The following is a 22008-nucleotide window of genomic DNA, read 5'->3' as shown; positions in this document are numbered from 1 at the left end:
GGGGTGAGGAGACATGGGTGTAAAACTGAGCTGTGAACTTCAGATCTTCCTTGTACGGAAGTTGTACCTGAATAAAAGATTAACAAGGGGTGTTGTATGTAGAATGCTCAGAAGGGGACCAAAGCTCTTGGGGGGACGCAGGCAGCGTTCACTATTAGTGGTCTGCCCAGGTAAAACATTGTCCGATTGTGTTGGGAGTTCAGCGTGCAAACTCACACCTCACTAGACAGGGAGCCCCGCTGAGTGGCGAAACCCACCCACAAGATCCCAGGTAAAGGCCGCTGTGCCCCACCCCCTTCTTTCTCCTGTAAGGGAGAGCCAGAAGAGGGTGCTCAGCTTGCAAAGATGCAGATCCAGGACAGGAGGATGGAGAGGGAGTCTTTGGGGAGGGGTGAGAACAGGTGCAGCAAAGACATGAGGGTGCCTCAGGGGTCCACAGCCCAGGACACTGCATGGGGCGAGTTCCAAGGTGCCCGACACAGCTGTGGGCACGAGGCTGGGCCTAGCCCTTAGGCTGTAGGCTTGGAAGGCAGGACAGAGTCCCCCGGCCTCCCATCTAGGACTCTTCCCCGCTTCCTGAACTCCCCTAGCAGATGCCTCCTGTAGCCTCCACTCTTTCTGGAGACCCATCCTCACCCTGGGCCTGCACTGAAGCTGGGGAAGCTGCTCCCAGCGAGGGCGTCATCTCCTGCCCTAGACAAGGCCTCCCACGAGGCACGTATCTGCAGTGGCCCAGGGTTGGCCTTGAGCTGTGCTCTCTGCCCTCGAGGAGCCTCATCTATTACTGGTGAGATGGGCCAGACGAGCTCTCCCACTCCGTGGCTCTCAGCGTCCACCCTGCATGGCTAGGACCTGCCCATTTCTTACCCTGAGGAAAGCCGTCTCCCAGGAGTCCCGAGGGCAGAGTGGTGAGCTGCAGGATCTTGCTCCTGGCCCCCTGCCCAGCCCATGGGGTCCACCTTTCAGACCTCCAGGGCCTGGCTTTGGCCTAGCCAGGCATCCAGAGATGCTCACATTTGCACAAAGTAATTGCTCACAGCATCTTTTAAAGAGAATATCACATCTGAGGTTTACAGCAACAGTAGAAGGAAAAACTAAGATCTCCCTATCCTCCACTAGCAATCAGGCCGCTGGTGGCGGAGGGCCCACATTTTGGATGCAAATCCTACAAAGGCCCCAGGTAGCTTTGGAGAGAACACCTTTGAAGGCGGTGGCAGGAGTGCCAACTTTCTAGTCCTCATCAAAAGGCTTTGTCTGTACCTATGAATCAAAAGTCAGAATAGGGGCTGGGGATGCAGCTCAGTGGTAAGAGAACTGGCCCAGCAAGCACAAGGCCCTGGGTTCCAACCCTAGCACCCCTACCCACCACCCACCAAAAAAGTCAGAACAGGCTGCACTGAATTACTAAACTTGAAACAAGTACTTTTGTTTGTTTGACGGGGGGAAGAAATGGTCATTTTGGTCTCATGCTGGCTATGTAATTAGCAAAACGCAATACAAAAAAATAAAATGCTTATTGAAGGAAAAGAAAAAATGAAACAAAACTTTTCCCTTTTTTCCTAATATATATACATATTAGGAAAAATATATATACTCACATAACCAATGAGCCACATCCCAGTCCTTTTTAAAAATATTTTATTTAGAGACAGGGTCTTGCTAAGTTGCTTAGGCCCTCACTAAGTTGCTGAGCCTGGCTTTGAACTTGTGATCCTCCTGCCTGACATCTGTCTGGATCTGTCATGATGCTTTCAAATTTGCTTTCCATGTCTTGCTCTTTCCGGCACAGGGATGTTGATGGGGTTGGGAGTAGGGGTGGGTCACCCCTCATAGGTGCTCATGACTCCAGGACAGGAGAATGTAGACCAGCCTTGACCCTCTGAAGGTGCCCAGGTCCCTAGCAGGAGAAAAGGCAGGTGCAGGGAGGGGTCCAGGGGAAAGGGACTGAACCCAGGGAACCCATCAGGAGAGGCAGAAGCAGAACTTGACTTTCACAACATAAATTCAAGATAAAATTATCATCAAGAATTTCAAGATGGCTCCTGCAGACCATTAAGCCCCAAGCACAGAGCCACCTCATTTCTGGTGGTCAGTGTAACTGAATGTTAAGAGCCTGTCCCTTCCTGGTCCAACCAACCTGGGTTCGAGGTCTGGCCCACTGTTCGGCCAAATTACCAATCTTGCCCTTTGTAAAAAAGCGAGTAACAGCATGAAGTTCAGGCTGATCTGAGAATGAGACGCCTGGCGGCCAGGCCCACCTCTCCCGTGGCCTTACTCTGCGCCCTACACGGCTCCAGGAGCTGGGCAGATACAAATCCAGTGTGCTCGAGTGACAATCCCGACAGGCTGGTACCTCCCCACCTCATCACCGACTGAGGGAGTGGAGAGGCCCGACCACACAGCGGGTCGGGGAAACAGCACGGCTCACTTTGAGTCCACTTTGCACAGTGGAAGATGGGGAGAGTGAGCCGTGGCTACTGTTTCCTTTCACTTCACCCCAAGGGGGACCCTGAGGCCAGGTGTCTACCCTTATTTTTGATCATTTTAGAGGGGAGGACACAGAGCCTTGGAGAGGCTCTGATACATGTCCTCCCACCCCCAGAAGAGCAGCCCCAGGAGCAGATGACCAGGGGCCAGGTTGCTTGCCAAGGTTCCTAGGTCCTAGCATCTAACAGTCAAAATTCCTGACAGGCTGCTGGATAACCACAGGGCAGTCCCTGGCACAACCCACATTCTTATAATAAAGCCCCTTTGCAATTTCTAGCTAGGGTGGTATTTTGGGTTGTAAAATTTAGAGGTGAAGAAAAAAAAATACTCCAAAATCAAAACCACTGGCTTTAAAATCAGACAGACCCAGATTTGAAAATGACTGTAGCACTTGCAGGCTGAATGACCTTAGGCAAATTACTTAATCTCTCTGAGCTTCAGTTTCTACACCAGTAAAATGGATCTAAAGTGAGACTGCTTAATAGTGCACTGAAATTTCTGGAACAGAGTAAGTAAAACAAAGTTAAAAAATCTGCCTGGTATAAAAGCTGGTGCATAGTAGGTGCTCACTAAAAGACAATTCTGAATCCATCAAAGGCCAAACCTACACAGATGTAAATTCTAGGAGCACTTATGAGCACTTACCAACATCTCTGTCTGAAACCCAAGGAGGGAAAATACAACCAAATTTGGGGAGGTCTGAAATAGGGTCACCATCCATCGTGACCTCGGAAATAAGTCTGGGAAGTTCTGGTGATTGGAGGCAGGAAGGGGGAAGTTGGAGAGGCTTCAGTGTGAAAGCGCTTACATTTTCGGAGGGTTTTTTCCTTTATTCTATATAAGGTCTTGCTTATCACTTGGCAACACTCATTTGTGGTTCGTGTCCTTAGCAGGAAAACATTCATGCTGAACAGTAAGAATGGACCCTGGTTTGGAAAGTCCTCAAAGGTTTTCACGACTCGGGTCTCGGGTCCCAGGGGGTGAACGACTCAATTTGAATAATTGCGTTTTGAGGATTTCCAGGGGAAGCACCCAGGCAATCTTCTGACTGGGGATCTCATGACCCACAGATTCAAATACAGAGGATCAGTACATTTGGAAGATCCTCCTTGGGCAGCCCTGCATTAATTGAACAAATATTTATTAGTCTCCAACGTGTGCGGGGCACTCTGCGAACCAGGCGGGGTGTGGGCAAGGGGAAGTGGGCTTACACTCCTCCAGGAGAAGCTACAGAAAGAAGGCTGGGCGGGGCGTTGGCAACGGGTGCCAAAGATGGGCCACCTGGGACCGGCCATGACTGGGAGGCAAGGACAGCCCCTGTAAGGCAGGCAGAGTCCAGGGTAGAACTGAAGGCAAGCAGCGCCGGGGGTGGGGGGGCCTGCTGTCACAAAGGGCCACAAACTGGGTGCCACAGAAAGGCATTCTCCTACCGCTCTGAAGGCCAGACACCTGGTGTCACAGTGTGAGCCAGGTCCTGGTCCCCCCAGATCCCAACGGGGAGGACCCTTCTGCTGCCCTCCCTGGTGCTCCTTGGCCTGCAGACCCTTTACTTACCCGCACTCTGCCTCAATCTTCATGTCACCTTCTCTGTGGCCTTATAAGGATCCTACTTTTTGGGTTAGGGGCTACCGTAATCCCGTGAGACTTTGCCTGAATTTAGAAATACCTGCAAAGATCTTATTTCTAAGAATAAGGCCACATTCACGGTCTGAAGCCTCTTTGGGAGGCACCATTCTACATACTGAAGAGCAACACAGAGGGCGAACAGTCCGCAATAGCCAGGGCAGGGGATGGGACACTGGGACAGGAAGAAGCTGCAGGCCTGGAGGCCGGGGCAGGAATGGAACAGGAGCAATAGCGAGACGGATGGCCCGGGAGCCGGGAGGTGCGGCAGCAGAATTCACCCACTTTCACCCCAGGAGGATGCGCCCTCCACAGCTCACGCTGCCTTGAACCCCAGAGGGGCTGCCGGCTGCTGGGGTCTTGGGAAGCAGGCCTGTTCTCTCCCCTCCAAGCTCCAGCTGGTGCCTCGGGCAAGTGGCCTCCTTGTGCTCTCAGCCTCCTCTAAGGTTCAAGCCAGCAAGACTGGGTCTCCACTGGGCCTCTGCTGACAGCCGGCTCTGAATTCTGACTTCAGCTCTGAGTAATCGTGGGTCACTGTCACTGCAGACGGGAAGGACATCCTCTGGGGATGGGTAATGCCTCTGCTCTTTCTAGAACCCAGGCTATTTCTTCTTTTTCTCTGTCACATTTTGCTAGGAACCTCGGTCTCCTGGGTCCTCCAACTTCCCAAAGTAAACCTCCTCTTCCCGAGTCCCCCAGTCCCGTGACGCACGAGCCCAGAGACCGTCAACAGTTTCCCGCAGCTCGGTCTCCACTCAGCAGCCACAGTGACCGCAAAATGCAAAGGCACCTGCCTCAGCCCTCCTGGGACACCTTCCCCATCTCACTTCAGCTCTTGGCCACACGGTGCCCTCCCCAGCCGGGCTCCCTGGCTGCTCCTTCTCACCCACGGTTTTGTGTTAGACTTAACCCAGGTGACCCTCACCTCCGTCCTCCCTGGACCACTCAGGGGAGCAGAGACCTCTCCCACCACGTGCATCACCACATCCCAGAACCACGCCAAGGGGCCACTCCGAGGACGCACCCAGACGGTCCTCAAATAAACGCATATTTACATGACGAGGTAAAACATATACACAAGATTTTTTAAGAAGGAGAGGAAAGGAGGAAGGGCCGGAGGGAGGACACTCGGAGGACTCTGCAGACTCTCCAGCTAATCCCTGGTCGGCCACCCCAGACGTCACTCCTGCTGCCAGCACCGTCCATCTGTGAGCCAAGCCACCAGGCTCAGGGGCTGAGGTAAAACTGGGAAGTCACCCAACAGTGAAGACGAAAATCAACAGAAGCCATTAGCAAAGTTTATTGTCAAAGAATATTAAATTTAAAAAAATATGCTCATGGAACAGTTTTAACTAAAAGAACAAGTTGGGAAATAGCCTCTAAAATAAAATCTCCATATATATGTACACACACACACACACAGAAAATGTACTAGGAAATTATATGTTAAAATGCAAGTTGGTTCTATTTTATTGGAGATTAATTTGGTTATTTTTATTTACTTTAATTTTCTCTAGTGACTCTACAATACTTTTGTAGTAAGGAAGAAAGTAACTGAAGTAACTGTCACTTTATTTATGCATATGATAAGCCCTTGGTCAGCTGCCAGAGGAACAGTGACCCTGTGAAGGGACAGCCCAGGGGACAGGGACAGCTTCCAGAGCAGACAGGAGTGGACTAGGAGGTTCACGTGGGACATTCTGTTGCCATTTGCCCACTGTGACCCTGGGCAGGCCTCTTGGAGTTAGAAGGTACCACATGTTGCATTGGGCCCTTGGGACACCCCTCCTGGCTGCCTTGAAGTGCCTCTGGAAGCGTCCCTCCTCAGAAGGAAGAGCACACAGTTCTGTGTCACCTGAGGAGGCACGGGTGCATGAACTGGTGTTACCATGTGCAGTGACCAGAGAGGGTCCAGGTGAGTGGCCAGCTGGGTGACGCTGGGTGAGTCACCTCATCACAGGGCAGGAGCCATCTGTAGAAGGGTCATGGCGCCCTCACAGGAGGGGCAAAGGGCAAAGGTAGCTTTCAGACAATAACCCTCACAAATGCTAGCAAGCAATGATGCCACTTCATTCAGAGCAGAAACAGGCCAGGGCGCCAGTGCCCTCCCGGGGGCCTGGGGTCCTGGAGGCAGGAGGAACACAGTCCCAAGGACAGGCTCAGTTGGAGGCTGCCAGCTTGCTCTGCAGGGAAGGCTGCACCTGGGAGGGGTGCAGGCACAAGGCATTTTCCTACTGAGCACCTGCTATGTGCCGGGAGCCACATTATCTCAAACAGAAGATCCTGCCAGGCAGCCATCACCACACTCCTTCTTAAAAAGAGAGGAAAGTGAGTCAGCACAGAGTGTGAAGCAACTTGCTCCAGGTCACACAGCCTCTCTGTCTTCCTCTGAGTGCAGTGATCCACCCCGGGGTGGAGGGGCCACCACCAGAAGGCAGGCTTAGCCGCCATCCTGACCACCCAGTGGGGAGGGCACGAGGGTGATCTAAAAAGCCTGCTGTCCCCTGGCCACTGCCTTTCCATTCTCACCACCTCTGCTGATCACAGAGGCACCGTCCACCTGTCCAGCCCTGAGGTCAAGCATTGCCCCTGGTCTGGCATTGTTCTCTGTGATCCCCAAACCCAGGGCTTTTCCTAGGGATGGAAGGGGTCTCAGTCAGCTCTTGGGTGTGACAGGGAACAGAGGCTTTGGATGAGTTTCCTGTGTATGCCCCCACCCAGACCCAAGGCCACATACCAGAATCCAGTCCTGGCTGGGGCAACAGCAGTTGGGGGGCGGCAGGGCTGGTCTAAGGTTCTTCCAGGGGGAAGAACCCTGGCATAGGGGCATAGTGTATGCACCAAAAGGAGCAAGACAGGCGACCCCAAAGGAAACTCAGGGAGCCTGGGTCCTGGATAAACTCAGGCAGGGCCTGCTAGGAACTCCTGCTCTATGGCCAGCCCACCTGCTAGTACCACTGGACATGGGGCTGGAGTGGCTGAGGGGCAGGGAGCATGCTCACCACGGGGAACCCACCATCCATCCTCTCCAGAAACATTGACAAAGCATTCACCATGCTCCGGGCACAGTTCAAAGCCATCAACTAAGCCAAGAAACCAGGTGCTACATGTGGAAGTCCTGGTGGGCACGCCAAGCCCCTGCCAGCCCCCAGCTGGGCTCCTGCTCCTGTTTGGGGACCCACTAGCCTTGGGGAACTCGCCAGCCTTCGGTGGTCTCTGAAATGCTCCTCTGTTGTGTTGTAGGATTCTGAGAGCCTGTTGTTCTGTCCTGCTGGAAAAGAAAGAAAAAAGATCTGCAGACTGTGACATGGCAGCAGGACAGAGCCCATTGCACTGCTCAGCTGGACGGGGGACAGGGAAGCCCTCAGGTACAGACCTCAGGGTACTTGACACAAGATGTCCATTCCAGGAAGGTCTCCTTCACCAGCCCAGAATCCAAGGACCTGAGAGGCTCTCACCTGTGGCTGCCGATCATCAGAGAGAGTGACAACACGGAGCAAAGATCTTTGAATATCTCTCACCCAAGCTACAAATAAAGACCATTTATCATAAGATTGCCGAGTGGATACTAAGTTTTGGACACCTGATACATTCTCTTACTTAATCTTCATGAGAAACCAGCGTGGGAGATGTCATGGTTACCATCTCACAGACTAGAGATCAAGCCCAGTGAGGCTGAGGTGTCCGAGATGGCGTGGTTTATTATGATGGAGGAGGGAGTGGGAAACCTGTATCCCGAGCTCATCCAGTGGATGCCCTCCTGCACCTCGTCAGTAGCCTTTATTTGAGGCTGTAAAGCAGGCTGTACCTGGTGGGCCACCTCCTGTGTGCGTCTCTGGCCCTGGACTTCTTGCAGGACATGCGGTCTGTCCCTAGTGAATATGTCAGGAATGGACAGGTGAGTTAAGTTTCTTTTTACACAGAAACGAAAGTAACACCTCCATCCACATGAGAGCCAGGCCACCGCGCAGTCAGTTAAAGCTAACCCTAAATATCTTAGAGACGATATCGAAAATACACAACTGGGGCTCACCGCAGATTTCCGACTTGTAATGCCTGATACTACCTGGGAAAATGAAATCCATGATTATCCTTACACAGGAAAACCTTGACATTCAGAGCCGGAGTCCTTAAGTTTTGCTGCAAATGGCCCAACAGTATAGATTTTAAGCCAAAGGGGCCGCACATCTCTCTTCAACTATTTTATTCCACCACTGCAAGAGGAAGGCAACCACAGACGATGTGTAAAGGAATGGGCAGCGCTATGTTCCAATAAAACTTTATTTACAACACCAGGTGGGGGGCCATACAGAGTTTGTGAGTTCCTGATTGAGAACAGACATGGTAATATGACTGCTGTTCCATCTCCCTCATGCCAGGAGCCCCACAGGCTTTAATCTCCATTCTAAGAGAGGTGTTTGCTGAGTGCTCAGGCAGGCCAAGGAGTGTTCTAGGTTCTGGGGCTTCAGTGCTGAAAAAGACAGGACCCTGCTCTCCCCAAGAGTGTTAGTGGGGACCCTGCCAGCTCGGCTCCTCAGGACACCACTGTACTTTTCAGGTGAAGAAAAGAGGTGCAGGGAGGGGACATCCCAGATCTCATGAGGGCAGAGCTAAGGTGCCAGCTTGGATCTCAAGCCTCAGTTCTTCCCACCACCCTGTACCATCTCTCAAAGCAGAATCCAGACCTTCCACTCCAGCCCGGGCTGCACCCCCTCAGCTAGAGCTAATCTGTGGTCATGGGCACCTTTTTGCGGTCCCGTCCGAGTTCCAATCCCCAAAGCAAGACAAATGCACAGAGGAGACGCCCAATTCCAAATAAACGCAGGAGACGAATGCAGGAAAAGCTCCTCTCTAAGGTGGCCCTGTCCCTGTGTGTGGGATGCAGACCTGATGGACTCTGAACCCTGGGAGTCCCTCAGACTGAGAAACCCAGGGCAGAAAGGGGCCCTGGTGAAGGACCGGTCTGTGCAGGGCCTCCCGGTCATCCTTGTTTGTAAGGTTCTATGTAAGCCCTGAAACAAAAGAGCCCTCTGTGAAAGGGACTTCTGGTAGGGAAGGAGGAAGAGAGAGGAGCAGGCTCTTCCTGAGTTCCCTCTTGCTCTCCCAGGTACTCTGGGAGCATCCTGTCCTTGCATGGTGGGAAGGACACACTGCTGTTCCTGCTCCCCAGGCCAGGGACTGGGTATGTTTCTTTTTATAAAGGGCAGGCCACCTCTGCTCTGACTGTGCCATTCATTATCAAGTAAAAGCTCTGGATACACCGTCCATAGCTCATTCAGACAATATGTGAATGGGGAACCAAGAGCCAGAGGCCACAAAGCCTCAGTGAACAGCACACCTTGAGCTTCTCTACAAGTACTAATAACAGCAGGTAAACAGGCTGAGGGTCATCGCAGGATCTCCAGTCCTTACAATCTTATGAAGCTATTGTGCATTGCGTTATCACGTGCTGTATTACTAACAGACTATTGGTATATTAGTTACATATCCATATGGTGTTCTCGGTTATCCTGATGAGAAACTGCACAGAGCAGTTGTTCTTCTCAGCCCTGAGTGCACAGTCAGGACGGTACCGTGGGCTGTCAACACTCCAGCCCTTTGTCTTCAACACGGTCACATCCTTTCATACACCCTGCCAGTGTCTGAGAAGCACCCAGAGAAAAAAGAGGTGGAGGAAAGAGAAGAGACAAAGGGAAAGCAAGTGTCCTGGAGGAATGCAGCTCTAGTATATTAATCTCCCCAGACGAGAAGAAAATAAAGGGCATGGGGGGTGGGCAGGGAGGAGTGGGGAATGAGGTGGCTGTGTGACGCGGGGACCGCAAGATGATTCTGAATAAAGGTCATGAGTTTCCAGAGTGAGAAAGTCGGCTGGAGTCACTATCCTCCTGGTCCCCGGGCAGGGGTGCAGCAGGCTGCTGAGGCAATGCTGGGCTTGGCCCAGGGCAACCTCCGCACCAGAAAAACAAGCTGGTGAATGCCTGCGGGAAGGGGAAGTCGGAGGCGTAAACAGGGGTGATGGAGCCCCAGGGACCCCAGGCTCCACCCTGCCCTGCTGGGCAAAGGATCCTCTCAGTTAATATTCGCTGAGCACCGAGGTGTCCAGCACGTGTGCTCCGAGCTTCTTGAGCATCTGTTAAATCATCAAGAGAAAGTCAGTGGGTGGGTGGATAAGAGGAAGGACTTCTACTGTTCTCTGGCCACAGAGGGGAGGCCACGGTTGTCAACAATTAATTGCATATTTCCAAACAGCCAGTGGAGAGGATTTTCAGTGTTCCCAGAAGGAAGGAATGACAGGTTTGAGTGATGGATAAACCCGTCAGCCTGATCCTACAAAACTGAACATTGTGCGCAGGTCCTGAAAGACCACCTAAAAATGCACAATTACTGTGTATGCATGGGAGATTTTTTTTATCATAATTATCAACACATTTCAATTGTACAAATTAATGTGTTTCACTGTGACATTTTCATGCACGCATATATCACAGTGGGATCATGTTCCCCCAACCCCATTACTTTCCCCTTCCCTACTAGATCCTCTCCCACTTTCAGGTTTGTTTTTTTGTTGTTTTATTTTGTTTCCACACATGAGAGAAAGTATGTGATAGATATAATGTGCGTATGCACTATATATATAATTGCTATATAGAGATATGATTTTCTGTCATATCTGTCAGTGGGCACCTAGGTTGGTTCCATATCTTGGCTATTGTGAACAGTGCCACAGTAAACTTGGGAATGCAGAGATTTCCTTGTATCCTTCTGCAATTCCTTCAGGTAAATATCCAGGGGTAGAATAGCTAGATCCTATGTTAATTGTATTCTCGTTGGGTTTTTTTCCATACTGTTTTCCGTAGTGGCTGTACTAATTTATATTCCCACCAACAGTGTGGGAATCCTCATCGGTATCATCAGTATATGCATTTTGTTTGTTTGTTTGTTTCTTTGGTAATAGTCATTGTGACTGGGGTGAGATGGAATCTCAATGTAGTTTTGCTTTGCATTTCCCTGAAGGCTAAAGAATTCGGACATTTTCTCATAGACTTATGGTCACTTCTTCTTTTGAGAAGTTTCTGTCCCGATCATTTGCCTGCTTTCCTGTTGGAGCACCTGCTCTTTGTTGGAGACTTTCTTGAGTTCTTTCTATCTCCCTGGGTATTAGACCTCTGGCACATGAAGAGCTGGCGAGGACTTTTTCCCATTCTGCGGGCTGTCTCTTCACTCTGGATTGTTTCTTTGCTGTGCAGCTTTTTAATTTGATGTAGTCCCCTGTGTCAATTCTTGCCTGTATTCCCTAAGCTAGGGAGGGATTCGTCCCTTCTTTCAATCACCTTGAAGTGTTTCCCTGTGTTTTCTTCTAGAAGTTTCAAAGATCTGAGCTTACATTGAGGTCTTTAATCTGTTTTGACTTGATTCTTGTGAACAGCAAGACACAGTGTGTAGTTTCAGTCTTCTATAGGGAGATATCTAATTATATAGCACCAATTGTTGACAAGGTTGTCTTTTCTCCAATGTATGTTTTGGGCACCTTTGTTAAGAATCAGTTAGCTGTGAGTGATATATGGGTTCTCTACTCTATTCCATTGGTCTACATGTCTGCTTTTATACCAGGGCCATGCTGTTTTTGTTACTATGATTCTGTAGTCTATTTTCAAATCAGGGGTTGTGATGCTTTCAGCATTACTTTGGTTATTCAAGTTCTTTTGAGCTTTCCACATGAATTTCAGAAATTTGTTTTCTAGTTTTGTAAAGAATGTCATTGGTGTTTTGGTGGGGATTGCACTGAATCTGCAGATTGTTTTTGGTGATTTTAACAATATTCATTCACGTAATCCATCATTATTAGTGAATAGAAAATCCACAAATTTTGCATGTTGATTTTTGCATCCTGCTACTTTGCTGAATTTGTTTATTACTTCTAAGAGGGTTTTTTTTTTTTGTGTGTGTGTGTGTGTGTGAGCTTTTTAGGGACCAATAGTACAGAATAGCAGACACAGAGACAAACCTACCATCTATAGTCATCTGACCTTTGACAAAAGTGTCAAAAACATACATTGGAGAAAAGATAGCCTTTTAAACAAGTGGCACAGGCAAAACTGGTTATCCCTCTGTGGAAGAATGAACTAGATTTTCAACTCTCACCTACACAAAAATCAACTCAAAGTGGATCAAAGATCTAGGAATTGGACCAGAAATTATGCAACTCCTAGAAGAAAACATAGGGTCAACACCCCAGCATACATGCCCAGGCAATGACGTCTTTAATAAGATCCCTAAAGCTCATGAAATAATGCCAAGAGTTAATAGATGGAATTGCATTGAATTAAAAAAAAAAAAAAAAAAACCACTCTGCACAGTGAAGGAAACAGTTAAGAATGAGATGAGAGAAACTACAGACTTGGAGAAAGTCTTTGCTGGCTGCTCTTCTGATACAGGATTCATATCCATAATATATAAAGGACTCAAAAACTTTATACCAAAAAAATCAAATAACACAATAAGTAAATGGACAAATGAATTAAACAAACATTTCCAGAAAGAAGAAATACAAATACATAAAAAAATGTTGAACATCACTAACAATTAGGGGAATGAAAATCACAAGTACACTGAGCTTTTATCTCACACTAGTCAAAAGGGCAGTCATTAAGAATACAAATAATAATAAGTGCTGGCGAGGATGTGAATGAAAAGTAAGAGTATTACACTGCTGGTGGGATTGTCAATTAGTACAACCACTGTGGAAATCAGGAACCTCAAAAGACCAAACATGGAACCATCATACGGCCCAGCTATACCCCTTCTTGGTATTTATCCTGAAGAATTAAAGTCGTCTTACTACAGTGACACATGCAGACCCATGTTTACAGCAGCACAGTTCACAATAGCCAAACTATGGAACCAGGCTAGGTGCAGCTCAATGGATAAATAGAAAAAGAATATATGGCATATGTACACAGTAGAATGTCATTCAGCCATTCAAAAAAACATGTGTCATTTGCAGGAAAATGGATGGAACTGGAAACCATTATACTAAATGACGTAAGTCAAACTCAGCAGGCGGGACAGGGGTTTTCTCTTACATGCAGAAGCTAGAGAAGAAAAAATAAGTACAGAAAGGTGAGGGCAGATCTCATGGTAAGGAAAGGGAGATCAGTGGAAGAAAGAGACCAAGGAATGGGAGGTGGGGAGGGAGAGGGAAGTGCAGGAGTGAGACTGACCAGCTCATATTGTCCTCTTAGGTACTGTGTGCAGGTAGAACTATGTGGCAGCCAACCCCATCATTATGCCCAACTATAATGCACCAATCTAAATGTGGAGGGAAAGGATCATATCGTCTGCAAACAGGGATTAGGCAAAGAGGAATGAAGGGAAGGAGGGGGATGAAAGACAGTGGAATAACCAGACAGGTCCTTCCTGTGTTCACATATGAATACACAAACAGTGCAGCTCCACAGCATGTTCAACCCCAAGAATGGGATTCTAACTAGGATAAGTTACACTCCAGGTAGGGATACGCCATGAAGGGATAATTTGACTTCTTCCTTTCCTATTTGTGTTCCTTTTATATCTTTCTCTTGCGTAATTACTTTGGCTAAAATTTCAAATACTATTTTGAATAAAAATGGCAAGACCGTACACCCTTGTCTTATTGCTGATCCTAGAGAAAATGTTTTCAGGTTTTCCCAACTCAGTAAAATGCTGGCTGTCAGTTTGTCACATACCATCTTCATTATATTAATGTATGATCCTTCTATACCTAATTTATTCTGGAATTTTATCATGAAGATATATTTAATTTTATCAGTCTTTTTCTGCATCTACTGAGATGATAATGCAATTTTTATCCTTGATTCTATTAATGTTCCATAATATATTCATCAATTTGTATGCATTGCACCACCCTTGCATTCCTGAAATAAAACCAAGTTGATCATGGTGTATGATATTCTTAATAACCTGCTGAATTCAACTTGCATGTATTTCACTGAAGATTTTTATACTTATTTCTCTCTCTCTCTCTCTCTCTCTCTCTCTCTCTCTCTCTTGTTCTTCTCTTATCAGATTTTGGTACTAGGATGATGCTTTCGTAGAATGAGTTTAAAAGGTTTCCTTCTCCTTCTATTTTACAGAATAATTTGAGGACCTTGTATCAGTTCTTCCTTAAAATTTGGTAAAATTCAGCAGTGAATTGATCTGGTCCTGGGCTTTTATTTTTTGGGAGACTCTTTACTACTGCTTTAATCTCATTGTCTATTATTTATTTGTTTAGGTTTTCTTGTATCCTCTAGTTTCAATTTTGGTACGTCATATGTGTCCAGACATTTTCCATTTCTTCTAGATTTTTAAGTTAATTGTCATACATTTTTTTTCAAAATATTCCATGGTGATCCTATCTATGAATTTCAGAGGTATCTGTTGTAATATCCCCCTTTTCACTTCTCATTTTAATTACTTGGGATGCCTTGCTCCTCTTTTTTAAAAAAAAAAATTATTTTTATTTGCCCTTTTTAGTTATATATAACAGTAGAATGTATTTGATGTATTATACCTACATGGAGTATTTGGGATTGAACATGTTGTGGAGTTACACTGTTTGTGTATTCATATATGAACATAGGAAAGATCTGTTTGGTTCATTCATACTCCTTCCCTTCCCTTCATTCCTCTTTGCCCAATCCAGTGAACGTCTATTCTTCCCTCCCCCACAGTTATTCTGTTAGCAACTGTATAGAGAGAATATTTGGCATTTGGTTTTTTTGGACTGCTTTATTTCACTTAGCATGATAGTCTCCAGTTCCATCCATTTACCAGCAAATGCCATAATTTCATTCTTTTTTATGGCTGAGTAATACTCCATTATGTATATATACCACATTTTCTTTATCCATTCATCTGTTAAAGGGAAACTAGGGTGGCTCCATAGCTTTGCTCCTGTGGATTCAGCTGCCATAAATATTGATGTGGTTATGGCACTGCAGCATGCTGATTTTAAGTCCTTTGAGTATATGCCGAGGAGTGGAATAACTGGGTCAAATGGTGATTTCATTCCAAGTTTTCTGCTTTTTGCTTTCTTTTGGTTAGTTTAGCTAAGGGTTTGTCATTTTTATCTTTTCAAAGAACCAACCTTTTGTTTCATTGATCATTTGTATTATTCTTTTCACCTTTATTTCATTTATTTCTATCCTGATCTTTATTCTTTCTTTCTTTCTACTGATTTTGGATTTGCTTTGTCCATGTTTTTCTAAGACCTTGAGACACACTGAGAGTGCACTTCACAGTGTACTCTCCCTGTGGCTTCTTTGACTGCGAAAGATGAAAAGCAAGTTGAGATCCATTTTTTAAATGTAGGCACTCATAACCGTAAGTTTTCTTTTTAGTATTGCTTTCACTGTATCACAGTTTCTGGTATGTTGTGTTTCTATTTTCATTTAATTTGAGAAACTTTTAAATTTCCCTCTCATATCTTCAATGACTGACTGACTGTTCAAAAGTCTGTATTATTCAATATCCATGTGATTGTATAACTTGTACAGTTCCTCTTGCTGTTGGTGTCCAATTTCATTCTACTATGATCTGATAAGATGCAAAAATGCAATGTCAACTTTTTTAGATTTGTTGATACTTGCTCCATCATCTACTACATGATCTATTTTGGAAAAAGTTTCATGTGCTAATGAAAATAATGTGTATTCTGCATCCTCTGGATGTAGCTGCTCTCCAATTATGTATATGTTTGGTCTTCTAGAGGGCCCCAGAGATCTGGTGCATTCTGTTCATTTTCTTTCCTCTTCCTTTACTACCCTCTCAATACGATAATTCCTCAGTCTACTCTTCAATCCCTGATTCACTTGCCTTTTTTGTTTTCCCCAATTCTCTTTCTTCTGCCCAAGTTTTCGTCTGACTTACTGAGCTTTTCACTCCCGGGATTTCTGTGTGATTCTTTTTCAAGATCTCTGTCTCTTTATGGACCTGCTCATCTGGACGTGCAATGTCTCCCTTCCTTGGTGCAGACGTTTACCTGTACGCTCTTGGAACTCACTGAGGTTTTTTAACTCATTCTTTAGAAGTCTCTGCCCAGCGTTCATTCCATCCACTTTGATCCTTTGGAGTTAGTGACTAGAGCATTAGGAACGTCTCACGGGGGCTGTGCGCCTGTTTTGCCATAGTCCCCGTGATTCCATACTGCGTCTGGGCATCAGTTGTGACAGATTTCTCCTCCACTTCTGTGTGAAGGCCTTCTTACTTAGCTGCCTCCTCCTCCCAATGGTGTGCCCTGGGACATTGGTTGGCTGGGTAGTATTGGGTTTAATTCCAATCCAACCTCACAGTCTACTCTCCCTGTGGCTTCTTTGACTGCGATGGGTGGGTTTTGGCACAATGAACACTGTGTTGGAGCTGAGGGCCCTGGTTTCTCTATAGGTCTCTCAAGATGGTGTTGGGGGGGGGGCCCTGGTGGAGGGGTCCTCTCTGGTAGTTCAAACAGGTGTGGTGTAGACAGCAGAGCACATGAGTTGTCCCCTCTGTGAGTTCTCCTCCCATCTAGTCAGCAACCTGTGGCTCTGATAGGGTATGAAGTCCCCTGTGCTGAGGTCCCTCTTACACCTGGTGTCCACAGCCACTGTTATTCTCTCCATGGTTGCTATGGGTGTTGATGCCCAGGAGCAGGACTTCCAAGTCCTTCCTATGTGGGTCCAGTAGATTGCGTGGGTGGGTTAGTTTTCAGATGGAGTAAGGTGCAATTTCTCCGAGCTGGGCTGGGAGTGTGGCTTTGTGGCAGAGGAGCCACCAAATCTAGTCCAAGTGTCAGACCCAATCCCGAATACTGCTTAGAAAGAAGGAAACAACCACCAAGACAACCACCGAGAAAACAAACCATGAAAGGACACAAAGTAAAAACCAAATAAAAACAGCAGCCACCACAACAGAAAAGGGCACAGATAATATAGAATAAACTACAAAGAGAAAAGGTAATTAAGCAAAAATTAATTTTAAAAAAGAAAAGAAGGGGCTGGGGATGTGGCTCAAGTGGTAGCGCGCTCGCCTGGCATGCGTGCGGCCCGGGTTCGATCCTCAGCACCACATACAAACAAAGATGTTGTGTCCACCGAAAAATAAATAAATAAATATTTAAAAAAAAAAAGAAAAGAAAAGAAAAGAAAATTAAAGGACAAAAGGGGACAAGCAGGAGAAGGGTAAAAGATGAAAAGCAAAAATAATATAATAAATATTAGAAAGCAAACTAAGAAAAGTATATACAAACCAAACCCAGCAATAAGAAGCCCTAATAATTAGAAGAGTCCCTCTCCCTATGGCGCTTGCTGTGCGGCAGGAGGGGCTGCTCACGCCCGGGCCCCTCAGAGCTGCCTCGTGTCACCCCTTCTTTCCTTGGGGGTGCTTCCCCCGGGGGCCACAGGACTGGTTGGTGCTGGAGTCGGCAGGGACCCTCTCAGCTGCGAGGAGGTGGCATCCGCACACCCCGACTCTGGGTTCCGGGGCTGCGCACGGACACAGCCGGGCAGTTGCCGACTGCAGGCAGCGTGTCACCAAGCTGTCATGGGGTGCGGACGTGCCTGGCACAGGTGCCTTCTGCACTTCCTGTGCTGCGCTCTCAGGGTGAGGAGAGGCTGGGGAGAGGCCGCTGTCTGTGCCGGGGTGGCCGCAGCCCGGCTCTCCACCCCCCAGGACTCTGAGCTGTGCCTCCCGCTGGCCTCGGGAACCCCGGTTTAAGGGGGAGCACCTCCACTCCCTTCCGCGTGGCTGTCTGTCCCCTTGGCAGGTTGGTGGAAGCCGCGGGACCACACTGACTCTCGAGGCAGCCTCCCCCGGATCAGCACAGGAATACTGCTCCAGGGACCAGAGAAGAACATGCAAGGGCCTTTGACTTCCGGGGAGGAGGCTCGGCCTGACCTTGGGAGATGGCCCCTGGTACAGCACCTGGAACACAGTGGGGAAGTGCAGAGAACCGCCCCAGAGCCAGTTGCCTACACGCAGGGCGGGTGGACGTCTGCTCAGGCTGTATTTCTGCAAGGTGTGAATTCCTGTGTGACTGGTGCTCCTGGGTCTCCCCCTCTTTCACCTCTAAGTCGTCCTCTGCCGTGAGCAGTGCTGGGGTGCTCTGTTCCACATAGACCCCACTATCCAAAGCCTCTGCGTTTCCCCAAGTCTCTGGCCGCTGCTGAACTCTTGCATTCTCTCAGTCACCCCACTCCATGGGCATCAGTTCTCCAGATGTTTTGGTTCTAACTCACGGAGAAGCAGGCGGGTATGGATACCTCTAATCTGCCTCCCCAAGTCCCCTTTGTAAAAGTTTCAGAAATTTTTTTTTTTAAAGAACAGAATGTTTGTGGAGAAGGTGATAAATATTATCCCCGTTTTACAGATGAGAATCCTGAGGTTCAGAAACTCACCAGAAACCCTCAGGCTTTTTTAAAAGGACATAAAATGGGCACCCAGGCCAAGTAGGCATGTGGCATGGGATAAAACAGCACAAGGACCTGGGAGCCCAGGTTCTGTGGAGTAAGATCGTAGCTCTACGGCCTCCAGCTGGATGAACTTGGGTTAACTATGCTTAGTGTCCCTTGTCTCACTAGTAAACTGGGGACTGCAGGTCCTAGGGGGTAATGAGCAAGGGGATATAAGCAAAGTAGCTGCGGGGAGAAGAGCTGGTGTCTGATCTCACAGGCTCCTGGCCGCTGCTGCTGCCCCCAGAGTGCGTCATGCGCCCTCCCTGAACCTCTGACCTCTCCTCAGCTGCAGTCCCGGATCACCCATCCTCCTTGGCTATACTCTGGTGAACTCCCATCTGTGGTTCAAAGTCCCACAGTGACCCCACAGGCTTCTGAAGAAACCTCTGATCATTCAGTCCAGGACTTGCTCTCCCTTCCCCAGAAAAGCCAGTCTTTAACACTTTGCTTCCCACAATGTCCACTGTTATCACTCTTGTCTCAGAGAACAAGGGAAACAAAGAGGGATAATTTAAGGGTCAGTGTGTCTATTTTCTGGAAGTTGGGACACAGTTTTGGGGAGAAAAGAAACAGTAACCATGAGCTCACCAAGGATAGGCGTTTATGGAGTTACCTACACTTACCTGGGAGGAAAGCCTCCGCCCCGGCCTCTCACAGATTTCCTAAGTATGGAATCCATCTCAGGGAAGACTTTCTCCTTTTCTGCAAAATATCTCCCCATTATCCCCTAGGCCTCCAGGTCCTCCTCTCTCCATAGGTCAGGGCCGGACATGGCTGGTTCCTTCCGGATCCTGAGCATGCTTCTCATATGCCCTGTAAAAGCATTATTCTAAAAAGGTGTCACGGCTTCCCCAGATTGCCAAAACAAAACAAAAGCAAGCTTTTGAAAGCTTTCTGGACCTGGTGTACCAGGCCTTGGGGAGCGGGCATGCTCCTCGCCCTTCAAGAAAACCTTTTGCTAAAAGTTGCCAGTAGATTTACGGCTAGAACCATGTTATTCCCACTCTTGGCTTCCTTGTGGAAACCCCGCAGTTTGCTGAGATGTGTATAACAGAGAAAGGGAGAGGGAGACACAGGGAGTGATTCTCTTCTAATATGTCACACTTTCCCAGTTAGGACCCCCGACCTGCTGTACATAATTGTGCGTTGTCCGCGTGGCCTACAGATTCTGAAAGGGAAGGGTGGTCCTTTTTTATCCCAGAGCCTGGAACTGCAGTAAAGAGCAGGTGGTATGGACTGAATCTGTCCCCCTAAAATTCCCACGTTGATTTCCTGACCTTCAATTTGGTGGCATCAGGTGGGGGTTGGCTTCAGGAAGTGATTAGCTCATGAGGGTGGAGCCCTTGTGAACAGGATTAGTGTCCTTATAAAAGACACCCAGGGAGCTCCTCTGCCAGGTAAGGACAGCCAATTAGGTGGCCATCTGTGAGCCAGAAGGTCGGCCCTCACAAGAAACTGAGCAATCCTTGAACTTGGGCTTCCCAGCTGCGGGGGCTGTAGAAATGAATGTTTCCTGATTACGCACCACTGGCCTGTGGTGCTCTGGAACAGCAGCGGCTAAACGGACAAAGCCAGAGGTCTCCAGCAAGGGCTGGCTGAACTCAGAAGGGAAAGAAGAGAGTTCTGCCACGCAGGGCACATCTCCCTCCCTTGAGCAAATCCCTAGGTGTTTTCTCTCTGGCCCAAGGAGGGCAGGTTGTCAGAGAGTCAGCCTCCCGGGGTCCAGGCCTGGCTGTGGCTTCTCACCCACAGGGACCTTGGCCCTCTTCCTCCCCTGGGCCTGCTGAAGGGTGATGACAACGTCCTCAGAAACTGCTCGTCTGTGCAAAAATGAAAATCTCCTCCTGCTTATGGGTTTATTTGGGTATCAAGGCAAAAAAATGAAAGAACGAGATTTTCTTGAACAGCAACTACCCTGAGCTGAGGACTTTTCACAATGGATATTTAGGGAACACTCTGCCCCAGGCCCTACAGACATGGTCTTTTCAAGTGCATGTGCCCTTCACGGTGATAGGCCATATGCAGGGCCATTGAATTACTCTCAGTAACTTTCAAAGAACAGACATCAAGCACAGTGTCTTCTCTGAGGACAGGGGAAACAAAGTAGAGCAACAGAAGGTCAAGCATCCCCAAGTGCTTCACTGGGCCTTCACTCTCGGTGGCTCCAGCCAATAGTCCCCCAGCCTCTTGGCAGGGGCTAAAGGTGAAGGTCGATCACTGGCTGAGGACACTGCTACAGCATGGGGAGTGTCACTCACTGCCCAGTCTGCACCGTGAGCAGACACAGTAACTCGCCTTGGACTCGGCTCTGAGCCCCTTGGGTCTCACCAGATCTGCACTTAGATCTCTGTCACATGCTGTCACATTGGCTCCACTCCCACTCCAAGGAGCCCCAGTCTTTCTTTCTTTTTCTTCTTCTTTTTTTTTTTACTGTTTTCTTTTTTTTGAATTATTATTATTATTATTTATATATGACAGCAGAATGCATTACAATTCATTTTATACACATAAAGCACAAATTTTTCATATCTCTGGTTGTATATAAAGTATATTCACACCAATTCCTGTCTTCATACATGTTCTTAGGGTAATGATGTCCATCTAATTTCACCATCTCTCCTACCCCTCTGCCCCTCCCTTCTCCTCCCTCCCCTTTGCCCTATCTAAAGTTCCTCTATTCCTCCCATATTCCTCCCCCACCCCCATTATGGAACAGCATCCATATATCAGAGAACATTTGCTTTAAGCTGTCTGTTCACCCTGTACAAACTCAGATTTTGAGGGCTTGTTTTGTGCCTGGGTTTTAGTAGGTATTTGTGCTCATCAGTCTTCAAATCAAAGATCTTAAGCTATACATCTTTCTTTTCAAATTTCAGCATCTCCAAAATTGATGTGTCTTACAGTCAGGGACATACCATCATTTAATATGGAAGCATTTGTTTCTTTCTTAGTGCATATAAATTAATGGTAAGTTGGTACCAGGAAATACGCTACATTTACACAAAATTTGCTTTCACTTTATTTTTTTTTTTCTTTTTTTTTCTTTATTTTTTTTTTTAATTTTTTTTTATTGTTGGTTGTTCAAAACATTACATAGTTCTTGATATATCATCTTTCACACTTTGCTTCAAGTGGGTTATGAACTCCCATTTTTAGCCCATATACAGATTGCAGTATCACATCAATTACACATCCATTGATTTACATATTGCCATACTAGTGACTGTCATGTTCTGCTACCTTTCCTATCCTCGGCTATCCCCCCTCCCCAACCCACCCCTCTTCTCTCTCTACCCCCTCTACTGACCTTCATTTCTCCCCCTTGTATTATTTTTCCCTTTCCCCTCATTTCCTCTTGTATGTTCTTTTGTATAACCCTGAGGGTCTCCTTCCATTTCCATGCAATTTCCCTTTTCTCTCCCTTTCCCTC

The 22008-nt window shown here is 47.5% G+C and overlaps 1 protein-coding gene across 17 annotated transcripts in view; it reads right to left on the bottom strand.

Annotated features, from left to right (window-relative positions):
* Window positions 1-22008, bottom strand: part of LOC107142918 (COPII coat assembly protein SEC16-like) — a 392435-nt gene that overhangs the window by 153456 nt on the left and 216971 nt on the right. For 2 of the 17 annotated variants that reach the window (XR_007347216.1, XR_007347242.1), the window contains 2 exons: window positions 19202-19391; window positions 5389-7636 (listed from right to left, as the gene is read on the bottom strand). The exons of 6 other annotated variants lie outside the window; for them this stretch is intronic. The gene's annotated coding sequence lies outside the window, so the exon portion shown is untranslated. Of the gene's footprint in view, window positions 1-5388; window positions 7637-19201; window positions 19392-22008 lie in introns of those variants that run through there. 9 more of the 17 variants (XR_007347230.1, XR_007347234.1, XR_007347227.1 and 6 more) reach the window with 8 other exon arrangements.

This window comes from Marmota marmota, unplaced genomic scaffold (assembly GCF_001458135.2).
Source record: "Marmota marmota marmota unplaced genomic scaffold, marMar, whole genome shotgun sequence".
Classification (NCBI taxonomy): Eukaryota; Metazoa; Chordata; class Mammalia; order Rodentia; family Sciuridae; genus Marmota; species Marmota marmota.
The sequence above is the reverse complement of the archived record's forward strand: the minus strand, read 5'-3'. Positions and strand labels throughout refer to the sequence as shown.